The 27,355-nt window shown below is 32.7% G+C and overlaps 1 protein-coding gene across 3 annotated transcripts in view; it reads right to left on the reverse strand.

The window, feature by feature from the left end:
* The window catches only part of NOVA1 (NOVA alternative splicing regulator 1), a 138,931-nt gene that overhangs the window by 73,963 nt on the left and 37,613 nt on the right, over window positions 1-27,355 (reverse strand). Inside the window, exons 2-3 of one of the 3 annotated variants that reach the window (XM_054515318.1) lie at window positions 13,230-13,314; window positions 12,495-12,565 (exon numbers count right to left, since the gene is read on the reverse strand). The exons of the other annotated variants lie outside the window; for them this stretch is intronic. The gene's annotated coding sequence lies outside the window, so the exon portion shown is untranslated. The remainder of the gene's footprint in view (window positions 1-12,494; window positions 12,566-13,229; window positions 13,315-27,355) is intronic. 3 annotated transcript variants of the gene reach the window in all.

Below are 27,355 nucleotides of genomic sequence, written 5' to 3' on the forward strand. Positions count from 1 at the left end.
AACAAGCATAATGTATAAAGAAATCAGATCAGAAGGAATTTTCATACTAGCTACCAACTTTCAGACCAACTACCAACCTCTTGAGAGCTCAGTGTACCACATCATCTACAGCAAGTTTCAAGGCTGCTAACAACACTAATAACCAAACCAAAATAAAAATGTTAATGTCCATGAAATCTGGAAAAATAAAGTTCCCAAACCTATCATGGACTTGTTCAGCATAAAATCTGAAAAAAGAAGAAGCCCAAAGATTTTCTGTTAGCCATGGGAACAGATACGTAAGTAGAGAATTTTATTTTTTTTCTAGCATATGTATTATCGTAAGTCTGAAAACAGAAAAGGCATATATTTAACTACATATATACCCCTGAACTATTCCCTCTTCAGAATTGATAAACAGAGATTAAAAAAAAAAATCTCTAGTAGACAAAATTTGTAAATATGAAGTTCATAACCTCAACTATGACAATTCTTGGTCATCAAGATGAGCTGGCAAGGACCAACATTCTCAGTTAGTTAGTTGGTTGCTCTCATTTAAGAAAGGAAGATGACAAAGAATCACAGAAAGGGTTGCTTGGAAAGGCATTTAAAGATCATCTCACTCCAAACCCCTTGTCATGGGCAAGGACACCTTCTACAATGCCCCATCCAGCAGGGCCTTGAACACTTCCATGAATGGAGCATCCATCACTTCTCTGGGCAACCTGTGCCAGTGCCTCACCACCTCCACAGAAAATATTTTTTTTAATATCAAGCTTAAGCCTGTTCTCTCACAATTAGAAAACTTTGCCCCTTGTCCTGTCACTATATGCTCTTGTAAGAAGTCCCTCTGCATCTTTCTTTGTAGACTCATTTAGGCACTGAAAGGGCACAAAAGGATCACCCTGAGTCTTCTCTTCTCCAGGCTAAACAGCCCCAACTCAGCATTTCCTCACAGGAGAAGCACTCCAGCCTTTTGATCATCTTTGCAGCCCTTCTCTGGACTTTCTCAACAAATTTATGTCCTTCTTGTGATGGGGACTGCAGCCAGGAAGGAGAGGATTTTTCAAATTGGCTATTGGAAAAATTCCTTGTACTGTCCTGACAGCTGAGCAATGCCATAAATTGTTCAGGGGTGGCTGGCAATGGAACAGAACGCTCTGTCACAGGAAAGACCACAAGGTCCAGTAGCAGAGCCACACAGTTCAGTGCCCAAGGACACACTTGGGCATGCTCAAATTTGCAGACACAGCCCAAGATGCAACCTTTTTCTCCCCATCCCCCCTTTCTTCTTTATAACTGGAAAGAGGATTATCTCAGCAGTTCATTATGATGTTGAGATTCTCAGTGTCATCTTGGTGTTTACATCACCTTCTTTGGAGGTCCACATATTCAGGTTGTGCCTTTATGCAAAGACATATACAGCCTCAGCTGTATACGTGGTCGGTGGTCTTGACTATTTTAACTCTTTTCTTGGGAACATTCACTAGAGATCACCACTATTACTCCAAAAGAAAAATGGCAACTCCTTACATTTCAGAATGCCCGATATAATACATATTTTTGTTTCCTTTAAGTATTTAAATAGGCATTTAATTCCATAATAAACTATACACAAGATCTGTATAATGGATTCCTTCCCTTCCCCCAATGCTGCCCTTGCATCTTAGTTCTTGGGATCATAGCTTTCCTTTCCCACTTTTGGAATGCCATCTGGTGTGAAAATTAAGACTCCTGAAAGCCATGCTATGAAAAACATAAAATAATCCTATTTAATAATGAAGGCACAGAAAAGCTTTCCTTTCTTTCCAAAATGGCTTTTAAACTGTCACAATTATGTTTATTACTTTTCACTGCTTTCTTAGGATTGCAATATTTCTTCTCCCTATTGGTATTTGATACTGGTAAAGTCCAAAGGCTGAACACATCCTTTGGATATATTAAATGAAATAGGCATTTTTTGTTGACATGAAAAAAATTAGTGATCATCTGCTGTATCTGGAAAAATACTAACGGGTGCAATGAATTTTTTCAGAAAATTGTGGAGCAGAACAAAATTAAAAATTACAGTAAAAAAAATCAAATACTTTTGCTAAGCATCAAAATAATGGAAATCAAGACTAAAATTTCTTCCTAAATGAAAACTGTAGATACCTCACCCCCACACAGAAAGCAATTATAATTCTCCTGATTCATACAACCATGACTACTAGGGTATTTCTATATAAAACACTGTGTTTCCTCTCATACATAACCATGCTGCCCCTACCACTAAACACATTTTCTTACAGCATTTCAAATCATGAATTCTGATTAATTACTACTGCTTTTCAGAAGCAGGATCTTGGTTTAGAAAAGAAACCACCATGCTATGTGCTGTAAAAGCATGAAACGAGATGGTCTGCTTCTTCTATAGAACAGTAAGAGCCAAAAGTCAAATATTTGTAGATTAGAAAAAGTAAAAGTATCAAAAGTAAAAGCATTAAATTTCTGCACACAGATACCACAGAGAATTGCACATACACAGGAAGAACAAGATCCAAACAAACACAGAAACAGACACTTGGATGAAGGACCAGAAATATAAGTAATAGCAGCTACTTTGAGATGAAATAGTAAGGCTAGCATTAAAGTAGGTGCATTTTTAGGCTTATTTCTTCAATGCATACATAATAAAAAAAAAAAGAAAAAAGGGAAAAGAAAAGAACATACAGACACATCTATTATGAACATGACTCAGAGTTCACTCAGCTTTTACATCCAAGAACAGGGTCATCCTAATTCACCAGCACAGCCTGATATGGCAATAAACAAACACCAACTTTGCAAATATCTAAGAACTCATTTGAGCTGACAGGAAATAAAAGAGAAAAAAAATCAAGGCACATAATCAAGCATTTGTCTACATTGACTAGACAGAGTATACAGGTTTTCTTAAAACCGACAAGTTCTTGAATTTCCCTGCATTCTCTTTTGTTTTACGTTTAGAATTTTCCTTCCAACAACTTCTGATACTCTTGCCTTCACAGACATTGACAGACATGAATCAGACAGGCAGACATCTGATTCTGTAATTTTTAAACTATTAAAAACAACAGATTGACATTTATGAATTTTTTAAAAATATTTCAATATTCCCTATTTTTGGCTTAATCAATGCTCTTTGTGCTTCAGTTGAACTATATTGACAAAGGGAAATGTCTGGAGCAGAGTTATAAAAAAAAAATTCCCTCCTTGTATGGCAGCTGTTAGACTGCTTTTAGAATACTGAGTCCAGGTTTAGGTCCTCCAGTACCACAAAAATGTTGAGAAACTAAAGGAAGTTCAGTGGGGAGTCACCAAGGCAGTTAAGGTTATGAAATACCTGCCCTTAAGAGTGGAAGTTGAGGCAACTTGGCCTCTTTCATCAAGACTGGAGAACAGGCAATCCTTCCTTCAGAAGGACCCCAAAACAGGTCCTTAATAACTATAAAGTTATAAAGAAGATTAACTTAAGCTCTTGCCAGTGATTTATAGTGGGAGGACATCATTGAAACAAGAGGTTCTAATTAGACTTAAGGAAAAACCTTTCCCTCAGGAGGACTCTCTTGCATTAGAAAATGTTGTAGAAAAGCTGCACAGTAAGATAAAGCCATCAGCAATATTGCCTGCCTGCACAGCTGACCCTGCCTGTAGAAAGAATTTAGACCAGAGATTTTCTGTTACCCCTCCCAAACTGAATCACTCTATAAATTGGGTAGAGAGTTTTCTTAATTTATTGTATTTAATTTTGTTCTTGCATGGATTTAGTTTTTGTGCCATCATCCCCACTTTTTCTAAAGGAAATTCAGTGTACTGCAGCAGTCTTTCTTGCCATATTCTGATAAAACCTCTCCCTCCTCTACAGGGCAAAGGTTTTTCTCATAGCATCTATACAAATGTGATTTGTGAAAGCAAAACTGATTATTACTAGGAACTCAGGCTATCAATCTTCTTTTTTTTAGCTGTGTAACTATAATGTTGAAAGTCATCCAGGAATAATTTTTAATGTTTTGACATCTCCTGGTTTTTAGATTATTGCTGTGAATAAGGACTTATATATCAATACAAAGGCATATAATCAGATGACAAAGATAAAATTCATTGTAGACAAGTGCAAGGTGAATCCTTGAATCTAAGTTACTTTTAAGGCAACACATTATAAATAAATTGTAACTTTTTTGATAACAAACCTGGTTGTCAGCATCAATGAAGTATTTTTTTAATGTGGAAATACAGTATAAAGAAACACTGGCATAGCAGGTATTAGATAAAAAATAGAATATGCTAAACTGTATGCTATTGCCTAAATGCAAAGTTTTATTTTAGCAAATTTGTCATGCATACACAATACTAAAAAAAGTAAAAAGCCTTAATACTTAGAAGAGTCCAGAAGTTTCAACAAGCTACAGCTACAATAGCATAATAAAAAGGTATAAAAATCATCAGGACTAGAAGCCAAACAAGTTTTCTAATTAGCATTATAATTAGTATTAGAATTAGTAAATAAATCACATGGCTTAAAAAAAAGGAAAAAAATCAGTAAAAATTATATGCAAACAGTAAAATAATAATTGTCTTGTTGGAAAATACTATTTTGAAAGGTTATTATATTAGCTATACCAAATACTATAAAAAGAGTATTTACTTTTTGGCACAAAAGAAATCTTTAATTTTATAAATTTTATGATGTAATATAGAAGTGTTTCTGTACTTTCTTTCAGTATTTAGATTAAAAAATTAATTTTTAAAGTGAAGTTTACTTTGAAGTTATATCTTCTAGGTTGTCTCAAGGAACTTTTGTAGAATAATTACCAGGAAAGATGAGATTATAAAAAGAAATGCAGTACCTATTAAAATGATTCTAGAAAAGATTGCAAGATTACTCGATAAAAACTTTGAGGGAATTTTGTCAGATTTGAATGGAATCTGCACTGTAGTGGTAATAAGGTAAGAATCATGCAAGATATACTAAAACATGAAACATTTCTGACTACAGACTTTCATAGTATGTAGTAGTAAGACAGATTAGAAGACAAAGCTGCTCCACAATGTATATATATGAAGAATATGTAATACAGTTCTGAATATAAATGTTCTAAATTATTTTCTACATGTTCTAAATTATTTCTTAAAATTTGAAGATTCAATGATGTAATGGTAATTATGATCTTCTTTCTAAGCAGTTTTCAAAAATGTCCTTTCCAAAAGCTTATTTGGAAACAAAACTGCTATAGAGTAAGAAGAAAAGCCCTTGCATGGAAGAATTAATGAATTAAAGAGGGAAAAGCTAAACTATCCATTTTCACAACAGAGAGAGATCACGTAGGGTGTTATATGCATATGTAGACAAAAATCTGGAAAATGGGAGCAGACATCATGCTGAAGATTCAGTCAATTTGATGATGGTTATTAAGCAATGAAGACATAGGTCATAGTGAAGAACCACACAAGGGTCTCAGAATGAAGTGACTGTGTAAAAGAATAACAAATGTCATTCCATGTACACAAATGTGATGTACAAAGGAGAGAAAGCAATTCTAATTTCACACAGAAAAATAATGGACTCCGAACTGTCCATTATTTCACCCATTCAAGTGTAAAATTCCGTACTATGATATAAGAAAAAGTTAACTCAGTTTTAACAGCCAAAGAGAAAATCAAATGTTAAGAATTTCTAAAGAAGGAACTTAAACCAGAAAAGGGTGTGAGATGACATATGACGACACAAATGTGTGTTTGTATGCGGCAACTGTCTTCAACTGTGGTCCCTCCCTTTGCCTCCAGATGAAGCATTACAACTAGAAAAGATTCAGAAGACACAATTAAAGCCATAGGCTGTCTCCTAATACAGGGACTAATGTAAGCTTACACTTCTCAAAATCTGGAAATTGTGTCAAATATCTGCAAAATCATGAAGGCAGAGGAAACAGACTGATTCATCCTCTCTTTAATACAGGAAGTTTCATGGAAAAAGTTGAAAAATGCATTAAAGGGGGTGCTGTCTCTTTTGCAAGTGCTCATTAGTCACCTTTGTATACTTTCAAAGTATTTGTATACTTCACTTTCTCATGATTGGACTTGCAATTGGCACATTTCTGAAGGGGAAAATCTTCAACAACTCATACTGATGCTGAGGACTTTAATCAGAGATTTCAGCAGAACACAATCTGTTTATGTATTCACCTTTACTGCCACATATGCAATAAATACAGATATTCAAGTTCAACACATGCTATGGTCCATCCTGAATACTGAGCTTTCTTCCTTAGGGAAAGTGGAAATCATTATCCAGCCTGAGTAAGCCATTATTGAAATACAATTTTTATTTTACACATTGTCAGACCTTGTGTTAAAAACATAACTCAACACATGAAGTGTAATTTAAGGGATAATTATTCTGAACATCAGATTTCATTAATCAGAACAAGGTCACTGCAAAATTGATCAGGACAGACATTATGTCTTCTAAGTCATTACACAAGAAGATAGAATTGAAGAATCAAGATATATCTCTGTAACAGACGACAGAGAATGTAAAGTATGAATGCAGAGAACCTGAGCGCCATTCCACTTACACAGGTCAGACAGATCCTCGCTTTTCATTTGGCTAGCAAGAACTTTTTGAACTACCCTGAGTTTGAAGGAAGTTCTTCCTATGTGAGTGTATTTTAAAATATAAATTAGTTTAATACATCAAGAAAAGAAAATAGGATACAATTGTCAGTGAAACAAGGAGAATTTTAAGAAGTTGATGTTGTTATGTTAGCTGACAGGCAAACTACACTTGCACAAATACGATTACACAAAACATAATATGCTGTAACTGCTTGAAGTTAACTAAAAGCAAACCTGTAAAAGGTTTTTAAATTTATTAAATATCCAGCTTAATGACTATGAAGTTAAACATGTGAATGTACAAGCAGAGGTCTCGAAAAGAGTTACAGTAAATATATGTCCACATGAAATCCAAAAATGACAATTTATATATAAGAATTAGTTTTTCAATATTTATACCAAGTACACTGCTTTTGAAAGAAAATCTGAATGTTATAACAAAAAAAGTCTGCACAAAGTTGCATAAATTCACTGCTTATAACAACACTTAAAATACTCTATTCTATTTACAGCTACTAATTTACCAAAGTACCAAAAAGAAAGAAAAGAAAATCAATGGAAGTACACTCAAAAACAACATTTCCATTTTACAAGTGACAGAATTTTATAAAATTTTGCATGGAAATACCCATTCCTAGTGGAATTCCTAGTTACAACAAATCTTTGAGATAAGATACAATACTTCACTAAAAGTAGATTGTTTATTTTCTATATCTAACAGTTTATGAACCCTTTCTTATCAGATTCTGTCATCTATACAAAATACACCCATCCAGTGTTACATAATGATAAAAACATTTGTCTGGTTTATATTAACAATTGTTTACCTTTGTCATCAGGCAGTTTATTGTAGATTTATTTACTGAAAACAATAAACCTTATGTTGCCAACTACTTCAACAGCATTTTCCTGTAGTTAACTTATCTACAGATTAAATTTTGCCTTCTCACACACTCCCCACTATGTTTCTTGGTTCATTCTTTATGGTCCTGATGCATTGATTAATTTAGCTACAACAAAGAACCTATGAACTCTATAATCTAAACACGTTCACTTCTGTTAAAAGTCTGACAAAACAAGCACTTGGATATGATTTTTATAGAATAAATATAATTCTATGTAACTGTTTTAATTTTTTGTTATGCAGCATTGGATGCCACAATCAAGTAAATAAAAAAGATTATTAACTATTCTGTTACTTAACTAATAGTTACTGTAAAAATCTCAGTTCACTAATATTTGGGTGAAACATTAGTGATTAGATTTTAATTCTACATCTGTTTACATAACCAATTTTGTAGCGATCAGAAATAGAAACAAAGCTAAAAACAGCAATAATTTAAAATACCATAATTACAAGTAATTAAATACAGTTTTACCTAATTAAATAATAATAAGATACTAGGAGGATTTATTAATAGAAAATCTTTATAATTTTTATATATTAAAGCATTTCACAAACTATGGAATTGTTCTTGACCAACTGACATCTTAATTTTCCATTTTAAATTTTAATGCCTGCTTGAACTATAGTCACAGTGAGACTTCCCAGTGGAGCAAAATCTTCATGTCCACATAGCAAGTATGATTTCTGTGTTCTGGATCTTTAGTAAGTTATTAAATAAATAGAATTCTTGTTATCTCTTATTTCAGTCAGTCCTGAAGTAACAGCCAGCTGAGAAACCATCATAGCCTGGTCTTCCTGAAGAGACTTGCTCAATAAATATCAACAAATTAAGCCTTATTGAAAGCCTTATCAAAGAAATATTGTTCAGTGTATAATTAGTTTAAAATAAGTACCTTTTATAATTAATTGATAACTTGTGTATGAGCACAAATCTGGCAAGGAATTTTTCTTTTTTTGAATGATTGAGTCTTTAAAGCCATACTTGGCTTTCAGGAATGACAGGTAGAAAGCCAACTTCAAAAACAGAGCCTCTATTGAAACCTGATGAAGTAATTTCACAATGCCACCTGTCAGGATAGTGCTCCCCTAGTACTTCAAATATTATGAAGTGGGACGAACAAAGGCATTAGAAAGGAAGAACTCTTTCAGTTAAACTACAATGATTGTCAGTTAAACACATATGATTAACATCCCACACTGCATCATACCAGATTGACTGTTAGAAAAGTTTTTAAGATACTAAGATATTATCTAAAAGTAGTATTCTAAAGACAGAATATCTCTACTAAGATATTTCCATGTGTACTTTCCTCTAATTTCAGGAAAAGTGCTAACTGGTATCTACTAGTAACAAGTTCACAGAGCAGACACATTTTATTTAACTCATACTAAAAACATCTGTCTCCTAATGTCCAGGCCTCTTTCTCCTAATGAAAAAAAAAAAGAAAAAAAAGGGAATTTTAAAAAGTACCTCTTTGAAAGTAAAAGAGGTTAGTTTTAAATTTCAAAATGCATAAATTTCTGAATTATAGGGTTTATTTTTACATAATTTTTAAACAGACAAACTAAAGTTATTTGATCTCACATTTAGAATAGATGGCCCTAGTCATTCATTGCAATCTACTATAATGTGATACACACAGGACAGTTTATTTTTAAATGCAACCTACAATTTAGTTCAATACATATACATATTCATTAAGTCTGATCAATCTAATCAAAGATGTCCTTGAAGGTATTCTCAAGGAAGACATTAAATCAGCATAAAATAGCTATAATAAGCCATACAGCAGAAGGAAAAAGAGGTTACTAGATATTGAAACACTTCAGCAATATGAAAACTCAAAGTTTCTACATTTCTAGAAACTATTCTACATATCATGACCTTGCAAACTAAACAGTAATGTATGAAAATACAAAACAGAAACTATATGTACATACCTGATATTGAGATACAGATTCATTCCTGCACTAGCCTGAAGCATTTTACTAACAAAAGGTAGAAACTGCCTTCATTATTATGACTAATACATGAAACAAATTAAAACCAAAACATTCAAATATGAGAATTTTCTTCTATTATAGAGAAGATTAAGTATCTGATGTTATGTGCTGATTAGGTATTTTCATAATTTAAATACATGGCAGTTATGAATGCACAAAATTCAAAGTCCACATAGCATAGCTTTCAGAAAAGTAACATACTTCTTGTACGTCATCAGCAGCACCTTAGAAAAGTAATAAAATACATCATGTGCTTCCTGTGCACTTAAACATTCTATTATACAAGCACAATATAACAATATTTAATTTAAATACATCAAGGAATCCTTATAATAAATCTTCTACACAATTAAAGTAACAGGAAAAAATTCTGCAAATGGTAAAAAAAATATTTTTTGTATCAATAATATCATCCTTCAGCTTTACTGGTGAATTTAAAAACTTTATTCTAGCTTAATGTTGATTTTATAAATAGCTGCTGATATTCATATCAAGATTCCTTCCTCTTCCCTCTTACTTTCCTCACCACTGAACATCGTGGCAGCAGATACTAATGGAAACATGTTGACCTATGCTCTAGAAGAAAAAGAGATGGAAGAAAGTGTTTAAAGCAGTAAGAGAAAAGTATCAACGTTTAAAGCAAAAGTGAACACATATACATAATGACAGAAACTATTCAGGTATTTTAATCCCCTTTTGTAATCATGTTTTTGTAATTACTCCTTAAAAATGAGGAAAGGGAAAATGGCATTAACTCATAATCCATAAGGTACAGCATATGTCCAGCTATCATCTTTGGCATTTACAACTTGAGAATCAAGACAGATTCTATTAAAAGAACTGGAAAGGAATACAAAAGCTCAAATGTTTCTAAGAAGGTTTTCTTCATGCAAGGGATCACACATGATTTGGGGAATTTATAATTATTAACAAAAGGGGTGAGTTCAACATGGTAAAATTCCTTCTAGGAAAAGGAATTCAAGTATAGAAAACTGATGAGGAGGGACAACATTTTGCATTTGACAAAATATAGAGTTAGAAAGCAATTAAATTCAAGTGGTGTGATCAGAGGAAGTTTTTAGACAAATGACTATGAAAGTGGCTTTTTGGAGAAATGAAAGCTAAGGACCTAGATAAGACTTTGGTAACCTGCAAAGAAGAACAAGCATTTGAAGATTTTTATAAACAAAGAGCAAAGTTTAGATGCATGCAATCTGAAATATCATAGATTGGCTATGCAATTTGACAGACAAATTACAGTCTTGAAAAGAAAGGGTATGTTATCCACAGTAACCAAAAATGAGTAAGAAGGAAGGGTCTGTGAAGAGAGCTGGGATCAGTTTTCAAATTACCCATTCAAATTCTAAGTAGACTATCTATAGGATAACCACAATCAAGACAAGATGTTCTAGGAATCACAGACAGGAACACTAGATAGTGCATCATCGCGAGAAACAAAAAATACACTCCTGACCAAATCTGTGTGTAAGATCATGTATATCAATGAAGAATATTAGGAAGCAAATCTCTGGCACACAGATTAAAGTGAGATGATGGCAGGCAACCTACCAAATAATGAGATATATGAAGACAAAGTCACAAATGGACGACAGTTTCTTGTAGTTGATCATGACTACAGAGCCATACTCAGTAATTGAAATGAGTGTGAAAAAATTGTGTACATATGTAGTTCAGGAAGAACAGATAAAGGGAGCAAAATAGTAGTCATACAATTTTAACAAGAGGAAGTCACTAACTAATAGAACAAAATCTGGAATGAATGAGTTTCAAAGAAAAGGAAGACACAACTAACTCATATTGGTATATAGCATATACCCAATTGGGTATATGGGATTACTTTGTACAAAATGCATTAAAAATGCAGAAAAAACACAGGCTTATGCTTACCAAACACAAAATACTCAATTTCTGGGGATTACAGATAGGAGAAAAAAAATGCACTGATATCTTCCATCTGACATTGCATTTATGATTTGGCAGAGAGTTCAACAGAAGTTTATAAAGCTGGCCACAGCTCTTCTTGCTCCTCTTAATGAATCATCTACAAATGCTAACTACCTAAAAAAAACCCCAAACCCAGGAGTATAAAACAGTTCCCTAATTAAAAGATAATATTTTTGTTCCATATATATTTTTTGTAAATATATGATGAAAATCTAATCTTAATTTTTTCACACTTTGGATGGTTCTACAGAATGAGATTGCTATTATATCTGAAAATATGAATTTTGTTAGTGTCAGTCCTGACCTTTGTCAATACCCATAAAAATAAAATTTAAAAAAAAATTTTGGTCTCTTTGACATTATAGAGTAGAGAAAAAAGCAAAGTACTTTCCTTCAAACTACAGTGCTTCAAAAGCAGTCATAAATTGGAGAAAGGTAGCAGACTCAAGCAAAAGAAAATCAAAATTTTAAAATCTTGTTATATATCATAATTATATATATATATAAAATTGAAGTAAATAGCCAATTGCCTTTTTTCTTTCCTTTTCATGTTCTTGGTTTTTTTATTTATTTTGGGTTTTTTTGGTTTTGATTTTTTTTTTTTTTGCAAGGGCACTTATTTTTTTCCCTTCTAATGTGCTGCCTATATTATTGTCAGAAATATTCATTAGAGTGGAAGCAGCTGAGACTTATTTTTAATTGTTGAATCCCATGTTAGCCAGTGAAATGTAACATTATAAAATAGCAGGCCTTACTAAAAAGGAAAAATAATTCTATTAACAAATCCATAAGCCTTCATATAATGCAATATGGTAAAATCTATAGCTCTGAACTATCACTCTATCAGATGTGCACTAACACTCATGAAAGCCTATTTAATCTGCTAAATGTATTTTAATGTGGTTACTGATATGAACAAAAGTGGCATAAAAAAATGAAGAAATTAGACTGTAAACTGTGAAAAACAGAAGAGGATGATGTAATATTAGAAGTAATTTCTCACAAGAATCCTGTGCTGAATTAGAGCAACTTTCCAGCGATATGGCATTTCCTTCCTGTGCCACTCCATACTCCCTGAAAATATATAAAACGGAATGGGTTTTACAGTACATGGAGTCACGTTAATGTCAGTTACTCTCTAGGCTTTATGATTCCTTTAGGACATACCACCAAAAAAAAAAATCTTATTCCACAAAAGAATTTAGTTTTTGTACTGCAGACAAACCTGATGCTGATAAGATATGGTCAACGAATGCACTGGAACAACTGTCTGCAGCTCACCCTTCACTGAAACACTTTTCAAAAACATCACACTTTTAACAATCACACTAAAACCAGAATTTCTATTTTTTTTTTTTTTTTACATTCAATGAGACTCAAAATGCTCCAAAACTTGATTTTAGAGCAACCAAACTTACAAGTCCACATAACAAAATTTTGGCCTGGTTTAAAACAATTGGATACCATTGACTTCAGAAACCTATTTTTCTAATGAAACACTATGAAAACACTAGAACTGCATACCACAGTTAGTTTTTCAGGAAGCAACCTGCAAACAACTCCAAAGTAAGGAATAGGTTCTCCTTACTCTTACCTAAAGAGCAAAAAACTGCAAATGTATCCACAGAACACCTAAGAATAGTTGGCAGAAATTTGAAAAATATATCTAAGGTCCAAATTCAACATTTTAGTATTTTTGTGTAGCAATTTGGACTACAGAGACTTTAAGTATCAGTACCTTTACAGGATGGGAATTACAGCTGCCTGATGCACTCTCCTTCCCAGCAGTATCAGCCAAAGCTCACATTTCCAGTCTGTGATATCTGGTAAAAAATTGAATGGAATGCCATGTCACTGCTCTGCAGATTTCTGAAACTGAAGTATCTGCTTTTTTTTGCCTATGTATTGACTATAAGATGTCCTGTGCTGGCTTTTCTTTAACAAGCAAATCTGATTCAAACTAGTTCTCTCATTTCTAAAAGAGCTAGGGTTTTTAGGACTGTAGGGACTAATACGCTTTGCAGCTCATTTTGAAAACTAGTGAATACCTGAAAAACTCTAATGCTGTGTTAAGTTGCTGGAAAAAAAAGTTTCACTTTTGTTTTTAATATTCTTGCTAGAGATAAATGAACACTTCTTTAATGTCCAATGCATTCTTGATTTAGATAAATGCTGCCAAAGGCATCTGATTTTTTTCATCTTAATAATTGTTCATACACTAAAGTAAAGCGATATAGAAGATTTATACCAAAGGAAATTAAGAGAAATTAAAACAGAGCTGCCATGGGAGGACTTCAAGGTACAATTCAATTTCACAATGGAAAATGGTCCTTTAATAGCAGGAGTCCTACAATATATCCTTGAAAATATAGGAAATAGAAATTAGAACTTTTAGATTCATACCTATGATCTTGATTCTTATGTACAAATTAAACACTATACATACCCTAAAGAATATTTATAATATAAAGCTCATAGAGCTTTAACTATGTGCTTTGGAACCTTTGGTTCAAGCGCTTTTGATTTTAGTTCAGTTTTGTAATATATAGGCACAGAAAAATAATGTGGTTGTTCAAAATACATGTAATACAATTTTGCAGAAAAGCAAAATAGAGGAATTTCATTGTTTCAAAGTTTTTTGGTTAATGAAGAAAAGCACTGCATACTAATTGATTACTACATGAACATCCAAATCTTTAAGGGAAAAATTTAACAGCTATAGTGTTACAATAAGAATTTTCTTCTCAGTACTACTTATGTTCCAACTAGACTTACAAATGAAAGCACAGACTGCATTTTAGAGTCTAAACAAATCCAAATAGTCTGAGGATCAAAAAGCAGCAAATAATATTTTTCAAAAAGTGAATCACAAATACTTTACACATATATTTGTGCATATATTTTAATTCTGTAAATCTTCTTTTCAAATATGCAATCAGTAACTTCATTAGATGCTTCTTTGAATTTCAAAACTTTGCAAGAGATGGAAACTGTCCAGCCATTAAGTAAAAAAAAAAAAAACAAAACTAATTAAAAGCAAGACAAATTGAGCTAGTCATGAGACAAGGAAAATATTCAGGAAAATCATAAATTTTATGTCAAGAAAACAGAATTCTGTGACTGTGTGACTGCACTTATTTTTTAGCAATGCATGTAGGTAAAATGAAAACATATAGATTGCTATATTTACAGGAATGGATCAAATTCTAAGGCTGGAAATTTCTTCCAGGAGCAACTTTTGGGCAAGAAAGGTGTTGACAAGAAAAAGACCTTCTCAAAATAGAAAATAACATGCACATTTTCATTTTAGGTATGATGATACATACATGGTAATTTAGGTTAGGTATGAGTGGATATATAATATATGCATTTAAGGTACATAGTAATAGCTTGGTATTATGCCCAGTGCCTTCTCTATTTTCAGTTCAAAAAAATTGCTAAGATCACAAGTTCCATAATTTTCCTCACCCTTTACCTTAGTTCTTCTGTACACACTGAAAATAGGTAGTAGTCTAGATTAATGCCAAAATGCTCATATCTAAACTTCTTCTCTAGAAAATTCAGGAGACATTCTAAAATGCAGATGAAGTTGATGAAGATGGATGTCTATGTGCCGTCTATGGCACACTATCCAGTGTCAAGAATTTCACTAAATGCATGAAATCCATGTACTATATCAGAAATGGTATCTCATTATATAAATAATACAAGTATTTTTAAGAAAACAAAAATATTTTAACTGGTTTCAGATCCAATTTAATAGAATAGTTTGGATTAATTTATTGACAAGAGAGTCATGCAAGATAGTTGTAAGTGTCTGGGGTTGCACCATTTTTCTCACATATTCAACATTGATGTGGATATAAATTTAAGATGTAAGTATCAAGGAATGCAAACTTTCAGTGCATGCAAAATGTGCATTTTAACATATAAGCACCACTGTACTGCAGCTACTCCATTTGGCAAAGAGGAATTAAAATATTTGGGTACTCATTTATTTATTCCAAATACAATTAATGTGATCTAACAGACAACAGGAAAAATATCTCTGTAGAGAAATTACATCTGTTGCTCCAATGAACAAGCTAGAATGCCATAAAAATAATACATTTATATATTCTATGGTAATAATACAATTATTTTCAACTTCTTCCTTGAAAGAAGAAAATTTCTCTTCAACACAAAGATACAAAAAGAAATTTCTTCTGCATGTTGTAAGGTTATATATCCATTCCATCATTTTACAAGAGATTGATGGTCTTGTTTTTTATTAGAATTAACTTTATGCATTAAAAAAATAAAATAATCTATTTCTTTTATCTTATAAAGGTTACACGGAAAAAGATAAGTATCATCAAAATTAATATATTACCTAGTAATTTTGGTATATTTTCATATTTCCTACTGTTATACAAAGGAATGAATGTACTTTTCTTGATTATGCACACTGAATTTATAATATACTTTCACAGTATGAAAAAATACATCATAATATATCACAGTGCACATCAAATGTAAAAATATTTAAAAGAGGTGATTTGATTCAATATTTATATACTAAGCATGGTCTTGCAGAAATGAACATTTCTCTATTTTTTTAACTGGCATTAAACACTTTGAAATAGAGGACTGCTCACCTCTTCGGAAATATTTATCTAAAATTGAGAGAAAAATCTGAGGAGTAGAAGAGATATATAGGTTATAGTTCCTTTTATTATTTCACTACTTAAATTTTTATTTTAAGAAAGAATTCAGGGTTGCTTTACTCTAGTACATGGTATTTCAGTGTAAAGGGGAGCAACAGGTTTTTAAACATTAAAAAAAAAAAATATTTTGAGCAGCAACCCATCCTAAATGTTAGGCCACCTTCACAGGTGCACACTTAAAGAAGTCCTGCCTCTAGGAAGGGCCAATATCTCTACTGAGGATTTAAACAACATGGGCTTCTTTGTTTAATTCTAAAATTCACTCTAACAATCTGGTCCACCTAGAAAAATTAACATCAGACAGGGGATGTGAATATGCACTGTTCATTCCTTAAGAACATGCACTGTACATGAACAGAAGGAAGAATCAGATCAAGAATTGGAAGAAAACAGCACGATGCTGTGTGTAACTGCTCTTTTGTTAGAACAGTGTTAAATGATCATTCTCAAAACCATAATCCTAGGTTAAGTAACCTATCAAAACACAACTGACAGTCTGAACTTTGGTATTCCTGAAGTCATATCTTATTTGAATTCCTTAACACCAACATTGCATTAATGACTTCACATCCAAAGCAATCTTCTGAGGGTGAGATTGATTAACTGAAATTAAGTAAACCATAGAATGCGAATATTCACAGCCATGCAGTTCAAGTGCACTCACCTAATTTTTAAAAGGAAATACAGTTCAAGAAATACAAAAAAACAAGTGTATTTCAAGCATTTTCTACTCATGCTCATTGTTTCCTATGTTTGGTTTGTACTTCAGTAATAAAGAAGAAGAGTTGTGCACTATTTCCTGTTTCTCAATTAATAAAACTGCAACAGAAGACAAGTGATAGACAAGGCCCACATACATTACAAATTATTCGGTCTGACAGCTCTTACCATATGAATAAAAAAAGAGAGAAAAGCTATTGTAAAGTTATTTGCAGCACTTAATTTCTCCACAACCAAAATGTAACTGAATACAAAATGCTTCACTTTGTGAATAGCCAATGAAAATTACAACAATGCAACTGTAAAAACATTCGAAATCTTGCACAGAAATTCTTACTTTTACGTATATAAACACACACATATGTGTGCAATTTCATATGCTCTTGGAAAGGCAGTACAGTAAAGCTTTTAAACTAAATTGTCTTACACAATTAACTTTCATTACAAAATTAAATAATCTGTATTGTACAAATAACTAAAACTAAATTAGACGATTTAGTTATCTTTAGTCAAAAGCAGAAACTTGCACAGTAGAAGGGAGTCTTCAAACACCTGCTGTGTTTGGAAAGCATAAAGTTACATGAAAAACAACAAAACAACTAACCTATTCTTCCAGAATCCAAGATGCATTACCAGCATGCTTATTTGCAATCCACTTTTGAAAACAAGTCTATGACTTGGCAATAATTTATTTAAAAGGCAGTTTTATTTTACCACCCCATATAAAAAGGGATCCTAATTAAGACAAGGCACAATGCAGAACTAGATTTATAATAGCATTGCAGAAATGTGTTTTTAAAGATATATTTGTAGCAATTTTCCTTTTACTATTACACTGCATGGCAGTTTTCTGTATTGAGTTGGAAATACTAGTGATTATTTATTTTTACATTTTTTATCACTAGACTATATACTGAAAATCTGGGGAAAAGCAAACACTAACACCCTTCCTTATTCTCCTCTACAAAAATACATTCTAAATACTGGCAAATGAGACATTCAGATGGAGCCTGAAACTAAAACAAAAGTTGCTTTTTTGTTCTACTACAACATGCTAGTCATAAAACAGTTGCTTTTCACAATAAGAAGGGATTATATTTCAGTTTAGAAAACTATTCCAATAACAAAATCAAGAACCAATGTGCATCTGTAATGCAACTATCATATGTTTACACAAGAGACAACTTTGCAATATTTAATACCTCTATTCATTGTTAGACCACAAAGCTTTCATCTCCTGCTTTGGCACAGAACAAGACTACACTCAGTAATATACTTCAGAGAGAGAAAGTATATTCAAGTATTCATAGTGCAGAACAAAGTCAGAGAATAAACCCGAGTCTAACTGAAGCAGGTGCAACTATAAAGTAAATAGAGAAGCTACCCACCACAAAGTAGAGTTGCTGCCTATCCCCAAATGCAGTCTGAGATACAAATTGTCAGGGTGGTAAGAGTAAGACCTTTAAAACCTCATAAGGAAATCCCTGTGTAAGTCAGGGCTCCATGACACAGTCCTCCTCTGCTGCACCAACAATACTGTCTGTCAGAAAAACTGTCTGTCAAAGTACATGTGAAATACTTCATCCCTATTAAATTCACAACTATTATTGAAAGACATCTATAAAAATTTAACAAATCAGAGCTAGAACTCCATCCTAAACTTAGCATGTCACTACACAGGACAACAGGGTTTAAGAAACTAATAACTTTTACGAAGTACAAACACATGGCTATATAGAAACATTGCTGTATAATGTACAGATTCAGAAATCATTTGTTGGTTTTGTTCTTCTGGGGTTTTTCTGGTTGTTGCTCTCTTTGGTTTGATTTGGTTTCTAGTGATAGTTAGTGGCTCTTTATATACTATTAAAAAGGTAAGAAACTGTCTGCAATTCACATGACACTAACCCTGGAAGCCATCCTCCTTGTTGGATGCTGTGGAGAGCCTCTTATTTAGTTAGTTTTTGATTGGAGGGTGCTGTTTAAGTGAGAGGATAAGCAGAAGACTATCTAACTTTCTTGTCTGAAGTTTCAAAGACATCCAACTCAGATACTTGAAAATTATTTATCTTCAAGTGGGGCAACTTACATTCAATTTAGCTTACTGGTAGAGAATTTTAAGAAATTGACTTGCTCAAAAGCTGAATATAAGGGCTTTTAATAAAGTTGATAGATAGACAACTTTAACTATCTCAAGTTCAACAGTAGTATAAATGAAAAATTTCTACACAGGAGATGATGCCTGGAATATGATAGAAACGTGGCAAGCTGGAATACATTTTTATTACACTTTAAAAACCTAATTTGTAAGAAAGCATAGTAAGACAGGAAAGCGTGCAAAATACATTTATTACTGTTTGTAAATTTCTAAAAGGGTAAGAAGCCAAAAACTTAGGTCATCTAGAAAGATTTTATAAACAATATATTTCGATTTTTATGGCAATATTTTTGTTTTGATATATTGGTAATTAATTTTGATTTGTTACATCTGGCAAAGGTAATTAAAAACATTATTTTAAAAAACACCATTTTCTCATCAAATAGGAAGATACCATATTGCTCAGTGCATACACACATATATACACATACATACATTTCCCCACTCAGACTGCTGGATTTTTTTTTTCCAACATTTGCAATATGCAAAATTCACATTAAAAAAAAAATCCAAAACATTTTAAACCAAACCCACTGCACAAGATACTAGAACTAAAGCATATAAGCATGAAGATACCGAACTAAAAGCATATAAACACTGCTTATCTAAAGTAAACATTATGCTGCTCTTTTATCAAAATTTAAACTGTGGCGTCTTCAGCTTCTAACGGCTATATTTTACTTACCATAGGTTACCGTTGATTTTGCTTCTTTATTTTGTAACTATACTGCACATACATCACAATATAGCTGAAAGCTTTGAGAGTTCTTGATCTTCTATTATTTCTATTAGCCACAAAAACAAAACTGAATTCTGTTCACTAAAACTAAGTTCAATATTCTATTACATTGTAAATTTGGATCATCAGTCTATCATTAGTAGATAAAACTGATCATGTTGGAGTTCAAGCTGAAGTAGCTCATGCTTCAAACACTGTGAAGATTTAATTATCACATATTATTAAACGTTATCTAAAATTGTTTCTTGCAACTGAAAGCTACTTATATCTTAATTGGTTTATGTGGCATTTAAATAACTTTCCGATTATAATGATTTGGTACCCATCTACAATATCCAACTGCTTGTTATTGACTTGAACAGTCATGGCAAAGCTCAAGTACCAAACCACCAATTGGTTATTTGAGACTGAATGCTCACACAACCCAGAAGATGCCATTCCTGTCTAGATTCAAGGGCATTGTCAATGTAGAACAGGAAAATTTAGAATACCTTTAACCATTAACAATACTTGTCAAGAAAAGCATGGAGCTCTATACATCTCCAGGTTACAAAGAGTAAGTAACTGCAAATAATTAATCAGAGATGGGCTGTATCAGCCAATGATTATACCTAAGATAATTATCTTTTCACAGAAGTTATTAAAGAAAAATAGAGTCGACCACTAAATACTGTATTACAACCCTCTGAAGGACAACTTTGTCAATATTATTTAATTTTGGAAATAAAAACAAAGCATTTTGAATGAGCCTTTTCATTTGCAAGCAACAATAATTGCTGATTTTGAATAAAAAAAATTCAGTATCTCAGAAAAAAATAAACCTGTAAAACAGATTTTGTTTTGCAACACTGAACTGATTTTTAAGTTAAGAACAAAACTAAAATTTAACTACACAGGATTTTGAAGACACAGATATTGTATTAATTGACATACTCCAATGTATAAAAGTGCTTATAAAAGTCCCCACAGAAGAGCTTCAAAACAACCTTTTTCAAGTGCTAGAGCGATATCATCAAAAGTGGCCTTTTGTTTAAAATAATTTTTTTTAACACAGCTTGAAATCATGCCAAAACTTCTCTTCCTGTGATATGTAAAATAAGTAACATATAAACACTTTGAAACAGGAAAAGATACTGCAGATGAGCTTTTATCACACCTACTGAGATTTCAGTAGGAAAAAAATATTCACATGAAATCATATTGGAAACATTTCTTATTTAGACTATAAAGACACGCAGAAGTTAATTGCACTGTGAAAGTTTGTATAATAATTGTTACTATGTGGCTATCCAGTGAACCACATACCCAGCGTTTCACACTGTGAAGTATAAACACTGTCATTCTTCCAAAACAAGAAAATAGAAGAATTTCATTTTCTTGAGATAATGAAGCTTCACTGGAGAAAAGACATCCTCTGTTCTATGCAAGAAGTCACCAGTTTTAACAAATCAAATGCAAACTTTGTGCAAGTGATGCATACATGGACACCCTAGTTAAGAGGACAAGAACAATTGCATGTGGGAAGACTTTAAAACAATTATAAAATTCTCAAAGCCCCTGCTTGCACCTCTGAAGTCACACCACACACTAACATAGAGCATTTCACACACTTAAACCCATCGTTCTTGTTACTGCAACTTACTAAATCTAGGTACCAATAGATTGTTTTCACTAGGCAATGCAGAAGCCTAGCTTTTAACATATGCAACTAGCCACAGGCATTTATCCTGATGATACAGCTCTCTAACCTGACTTTATACCATATAAAGAGGCAAACTGAAGGCCATTGGCCTGGTATCCAACCCTTTGGAAATGGTTTTAAGCTGCACGTCTCTCTAGTAGTACCTTTCTCCTTGCAAGTGTCAAGCATTCAACCAAGTGTGGCAGACAAAATAAAGCCTCCTGAAAAAATTCCCACACAATTCACTCTTTGTAACTACATATCACAGACTCAAAACTAAAATAAACCACACTTCTCTTGTATAGACATACTTGGATTAAAAGAAGCGCAGCAAAGCTTAGTTTTGTTTGCTTGTTTGTTTTTTTTTTCTTTCGGGAATTAAGCAAATGGTCCACAAAAACTCAACAGAGAAGAGCTGCAAGTCCTGAAAGCATTTAAGATAGTAACAAACAAAAAGTCAATGGCACAAGTCTCAATATTTTAGTATTTAAAAACCACAGATAGTTTATTTTAAAACAAATAATCCTACATGACTTCCTTAGTTACTCCTGAAGCAGAAGGTATTTAGACTATTTTTGATAGCCTCAAGTGATAATTTCAAACTTGTTTTTATATGGTATTAAATGACGGCAGCAAGATCCAAGACAACAGTAACAACTACTGAGTAAAAAGTACTCTAGACAGTACAAGAGAACTTACAGGGAAGGGATAGGCACAAGTTTCATGGTTTATCCCAGATAAACCTAGATAAAATTTTAAAATTAAGAGACAGAAATTCTATTTATTTATTTATTAAACTACCTCATCCATGTTATATTAAAACAAGCTTGTTCCAACTCACATCTTCATTTCTGTAAATATCACAGCCAGTCAGTGAAATAATTTAGCTCAAAATATGTGGTGATTTAAACATCTAAATCAAATATTTTCCAAGGCCAAAGGTGGAAAGGTAAGATGGAGTTATATACCTAGATAAAAATGCTAACATTCAATTTTTCAAGTAATTTTCCAAAAATGAGATATAATGAATTTATTATTAAGGCCTTTAGTATTAAAATACATTTTAACATGGCTTTACTGCACTAGCTAATCACAGAGCTTCTAAACAGAGACCATTAACATATTGCTATCAAATCAAAATTATTTCTCAGAAATAATCACTGGCTAAGGCAAAGTGAAGTGTACCTTCAACATACCAAAAATTTAATAGACAAAAGCACAATGAGGCAAGCCAAAGAAGGCAGGACCTGTTACAACCCCTGTCACCACTCCAGAATCTGCACAGAAAATACAGATTGCTTCAGAAGGACAGACAAGCAAGGGGCAGTGTGTGGGGAAGAAATGGAAAAGAGAGCTACTCTATAAAATCATCAGTACTGAATCTTCCTCTTCCTGCAGAGGTATTAGAAATTATCTTGCACAGGTCCTCCATACCTGTCCTGATCTATGAAGTAGCAGTTCTACTACCTTGGCTATAGGAAGATTTCATCACTGCCTTTATGCTTTGATTTTCTACATCTTCCTTCATCCATCTAACAAAACAGTAGCATTTAATCAACAATAGGGTAATAATACAATATTAATATTGCTAGAAGAACTTTTGCATTTAATTCTCTGCCTCTAAAGAAAACAAATTATTTTCCTGTTTTAAGCTGTGTTATGGTTTCTGAAAGTCTCCAGTGGGACTCAATAGCAAGTTTCTTCAAATAGATTTGCACCTATAGTCCATTCAATTTATAAATAAGCATACAGCACCTCCCCTGAGGATTAAAACTTTTAACCTAACTTTTGAAGTTATCTGATACTATGGGCACAGTAAGAGGAGTTTAGACCATTTAATTGCTAGACTGGTTTGGATACAATTCATCCTGCAGAATACTGTTCAGATTATATACATGATATATATGATATACATGATTTAACTAAAAATTTACTTTTAATAAAATGACTTCTCCTGCGTCATCTTAGTTTTGTAAATTAATTTTCAGAATGGATACTCTGATGCAATAATTGTGTCCTCATTGCCAAGTAAAATTATCAATCATCTCAAAAGTATGAACCAATAATAACATCCTAGGTTTTGCAATTACTGAAGACTTTTTTAGAGATGTATCTACAGAGAATTACAAACCATCTGTTGGGGATGAAAATTACACATTACAGCACTAACCTGTGCTTTTGTACATACTAAATATGCATATTTTAACCAAAAACATAAAGCAAATGTGCAAGAAAACTTCATCTGATAATTTAAAGATTCATGATCCTTCTACATATATGTATCATTTAAAAATGGGAAAAGAAGTAAAAAAAAGATTTTTTGCTCATATTCAAATATTAAAAATATGTGCAACTGATGCAAGTTCAATAGCAAATCAAAACTCTCAGTGCCTGAAGTGCTATGGAGTTTAACTCCTTAAAAGCGTCTTACAAATAATTCTCTAATCCTGGGATTTGATGAATAGTTTCCAGAAAAGGACTAAAATTTGGCAGTGTAAGAAGTCAGGGTAGCCAGTTCTTTCATGATCCCAGAAAACATAGAAGAAGTTGGCAGGATCACCTCAGCTCCACTGTGCTCCTAAAAAATATAAAATAGCAGTGTCCACTGGATCATTGGGTCCTTAGCATTCTAGCACTACTTATGGAAAAGATTTTGTTGACGATCGTTATGGTGCTTTAAAATATGGAGTAGGACAAATCTGTCAGTAGGCATGACCTCGCAGTTTTATGTTTTGTTCCCTAAATACCTATCAATTATAGGTAAAAAGTGCTTTCCATGATGACCACCAAATTAGGATCTTACCTCTGGGCATTATAACTTATACAAAAATATTAAGAAAAAAATAAATTTAATTTAAATTTTAAGAAATATGTGGAGACTGTATTCACCTATTTTTTTTCCATTTTTATCTAATGAAATTACATTTTAATTGTTAATCTTGCATATATAGTAGCAACACCTAACTGGAACTAAGGTTGGGAGCCTGCAACAGGCTCATAAAACCTCCCCCATCATGATGCAGTCAGTAGTGTATGTCCTTTGACGGTGGCAAATACAAGCTTAATAAAAAAGCAAAGTACTGGCACCTCATTACTAGTATCTCTATGTGTTAAGTAACCAGGACTTCAAAACATCCATGGTAAACTGTCAGTGGAATTTGGAGATGACACCTGTAGAAGTCCTGCTGCACATGCTGTCTTACACCTGGAATTTCAGCTGGAACTTATCAGTGTTATACAAGTCAAAGATTTCATCAGTAAAATTTGGCTTAGAAAGGAGGCTCGGTAATAAAAATATAAAATCAAATAAAAATACAAGTGAATAATTCTAAACAGCAAAGTCAGAATATTTAACATTCTGTGCCTGCTCAGCTACTGTCATCAAAGCAACAAAAGTGCTTCTGTACGCAGAAGTAAAAAGATTCAATATACTTGTTATGTAATAGCAGCTTGCTCAGGAAGTCCATCAATATTTCATCTACTCAAAACTGGCCAAATTTGGTGCGTCATAAAGTGAATTTACTTAAGCTTGGACAGATTTTTAAACTAGTATTTAAAATCTGTAAAATTTATTAAAATAGATACATATTTTGCTATGCAACACAGTAATTGCTATATTAACAGCTCCTATTAAAAGCAAAAAAGTACAGGAAAAAAGTTAAAGCAAATACTGCCCTACTGAAGAAAACATATATATGTTATATCAAGTACAAGAACACATTTAAAACAATTTAAAAGGCCCTAAGTGTTGTCCCTGAACAATAGTAAAAAGCAGGTAGATGTGCTAATCTAACCTTTTCCAAGTTCAACAACAGAGATACTAAAATGCCATGAATTTTTCAACATGCCAAGTGAGTTCCAGAACAGGCATATTATTTTTTTCACTTCCTTTTCCAGTACCTGTCAGAATGTAAATTAGAGGCTGCATAACTAATTCACAATACACTGTGCAACTTTTTTTATTAACTAAAACCTGGTGTATTAGCAGAAAAAAGGTTACACTGCATGGAAGAGCTTCTAAAATTTGCGAAGATCTTTGAACTTTGAAAGGAAAGAAAAGCACAACTCCTAAGTCCTCAACAAAACACAAGAAATTACTAATCATAAACCAAAAAGATTTAAGAATGAGATGATCATCCATTTTAAGTCTACTTGGTATGTAAAGCAATTGAGTTTGATTTTTCAACTTCCACAGGCATCAAACAGCATAAAATCTTCACCCCTTACTACACGAATAATTAACATGTCAAAAGAATAACTGTTCTACCCTATAAAATAATCAGGGCAGTTTAATAGCTTGAGTGGTGCTAAAGTAGGTACAAAACTCTAAGAATGCTCTTCTGCAATAACTTCTCAGGAAAAAAAAAATGTAACTAACATTTCAACTGAGCAAATAGTGAGTTTTAAATTAATGACAGAGAACTTTACAACATGGAGATTAATTACTAGACTTCCAAAGTTACTCAGCCTTTACTTTAAACAACTGGGAGATAACTAGCTGAAAACTGACTGAATAACCCTCCCAGACTATTTTCAGCAACTATTAAAGGGCTCCAGGTTGCTCCTCGTTCTTGGACCAAAGTATCACGGTCCTGGCAAACTGGGTCTAGATGGCTCCTCTGCCACAGGGTGGGATCAGACAAGATGACCTTCACAGGTCCCTTCCAACCTCAATTACTCTGTGACGTAAAAACTTCTTGACTTTGTGTTATACTGACCCGCCATATATATTTATAAAACAACTGAGGGTGGGAGATGACTTATCAATACAACCTTTATTTGGCACCATTACTCACAACATATTTTATAATTGGTGTATTGAGGGTTAATAATCAAGGAAAAACACCACATATCTCCAAGACATTTCCTGTATCTGTGAAATAGTCTAAAAACTCTGCTCTCATCAACATATGAACGTAGAAATCCGGTGGAAAAAACCTGCCTATCCATAAGGATAGCTTATCTGTGACAGAAAAAAAATGAAAATGTTTTGTTGTCATGCTAGAAAATTATCCAGTGATTGACTACCATAAATGTTTCAGGGGGGAAAAAAAACCCCAAACCAAAAAGAAAACAAGCAAAAAAAAAAAAAAAAAAAGACCAACACCAAAAAAAAAAACTAAAAAGAACACCAAAAAAAACCACCAAGCCTCAACCTTTCCACTATAAATACGAATTCTTTTAGGATAATTCCTTACATTTTCATTATAATTTAGGGCTCACTGTGCCTAAAATCAAATTACTGTATAGTAGATACAAGCCTTCTCTTCTCCTGCATTAATGGCAATGCAAGGAGGGAGGCAAAGATATATAAGAGATTATCTTAAGTGTTTTATTACACCACATAAAGGTGATTAAATTCACCACAGTTCTAAACATGAAAAGACAAATACATATGGACCAAATAAAAATGAGAAAAGTTAAGGCTGATAACTTTGAATAGATTTTCAGGTTTTTTATATACTGTTTGATTGTGCTAAGACTTATTAATAGGTATATAGAAGGTTCTTTGTTAAATAATTTTAAAACAGAAACATAAAAGTACTTGAAAGAAAAAATTTAAGTAACATTCTGACTTTTGGCCACCCAGAAAAGAGCTGTTTTCCCATTCTGGCTCATTCTAAAAAGTATAACCTAAGAGAAAACAAATGAGATAAAATTATTTAGCGTCAGTGCCATTTCTAACCTGCAAATCAAACATGCTGCTAACGGTTCAAATCTAGCACACAGGCTGTGCCAGATATAAATCTAGCTGCGTAACCAGCTACACTTGCTTTTAACACATACAGGCGGCATTTCCAGTTGCTAGGATATTATGTAGTATATTAAGTTACATGTAAACATCCTCACAGAGTTGATA

Source organism: Molothrus ater, chromosome 6, assembly GCF_012460135.2.
Source record: "Molothrus ater isolate BHLD 08-10-18 breed brown headed cowbird chromosome 6, BPBGC_Mater_1.1, whole genome shotgun sequence".
NCBI classification, from domain to species: domain Eukaryota; kingdom Metazoa; phylum Chordata; class Aves; order Passeriformes; family Icteridae; genus Molothrus; species Molothrus ater.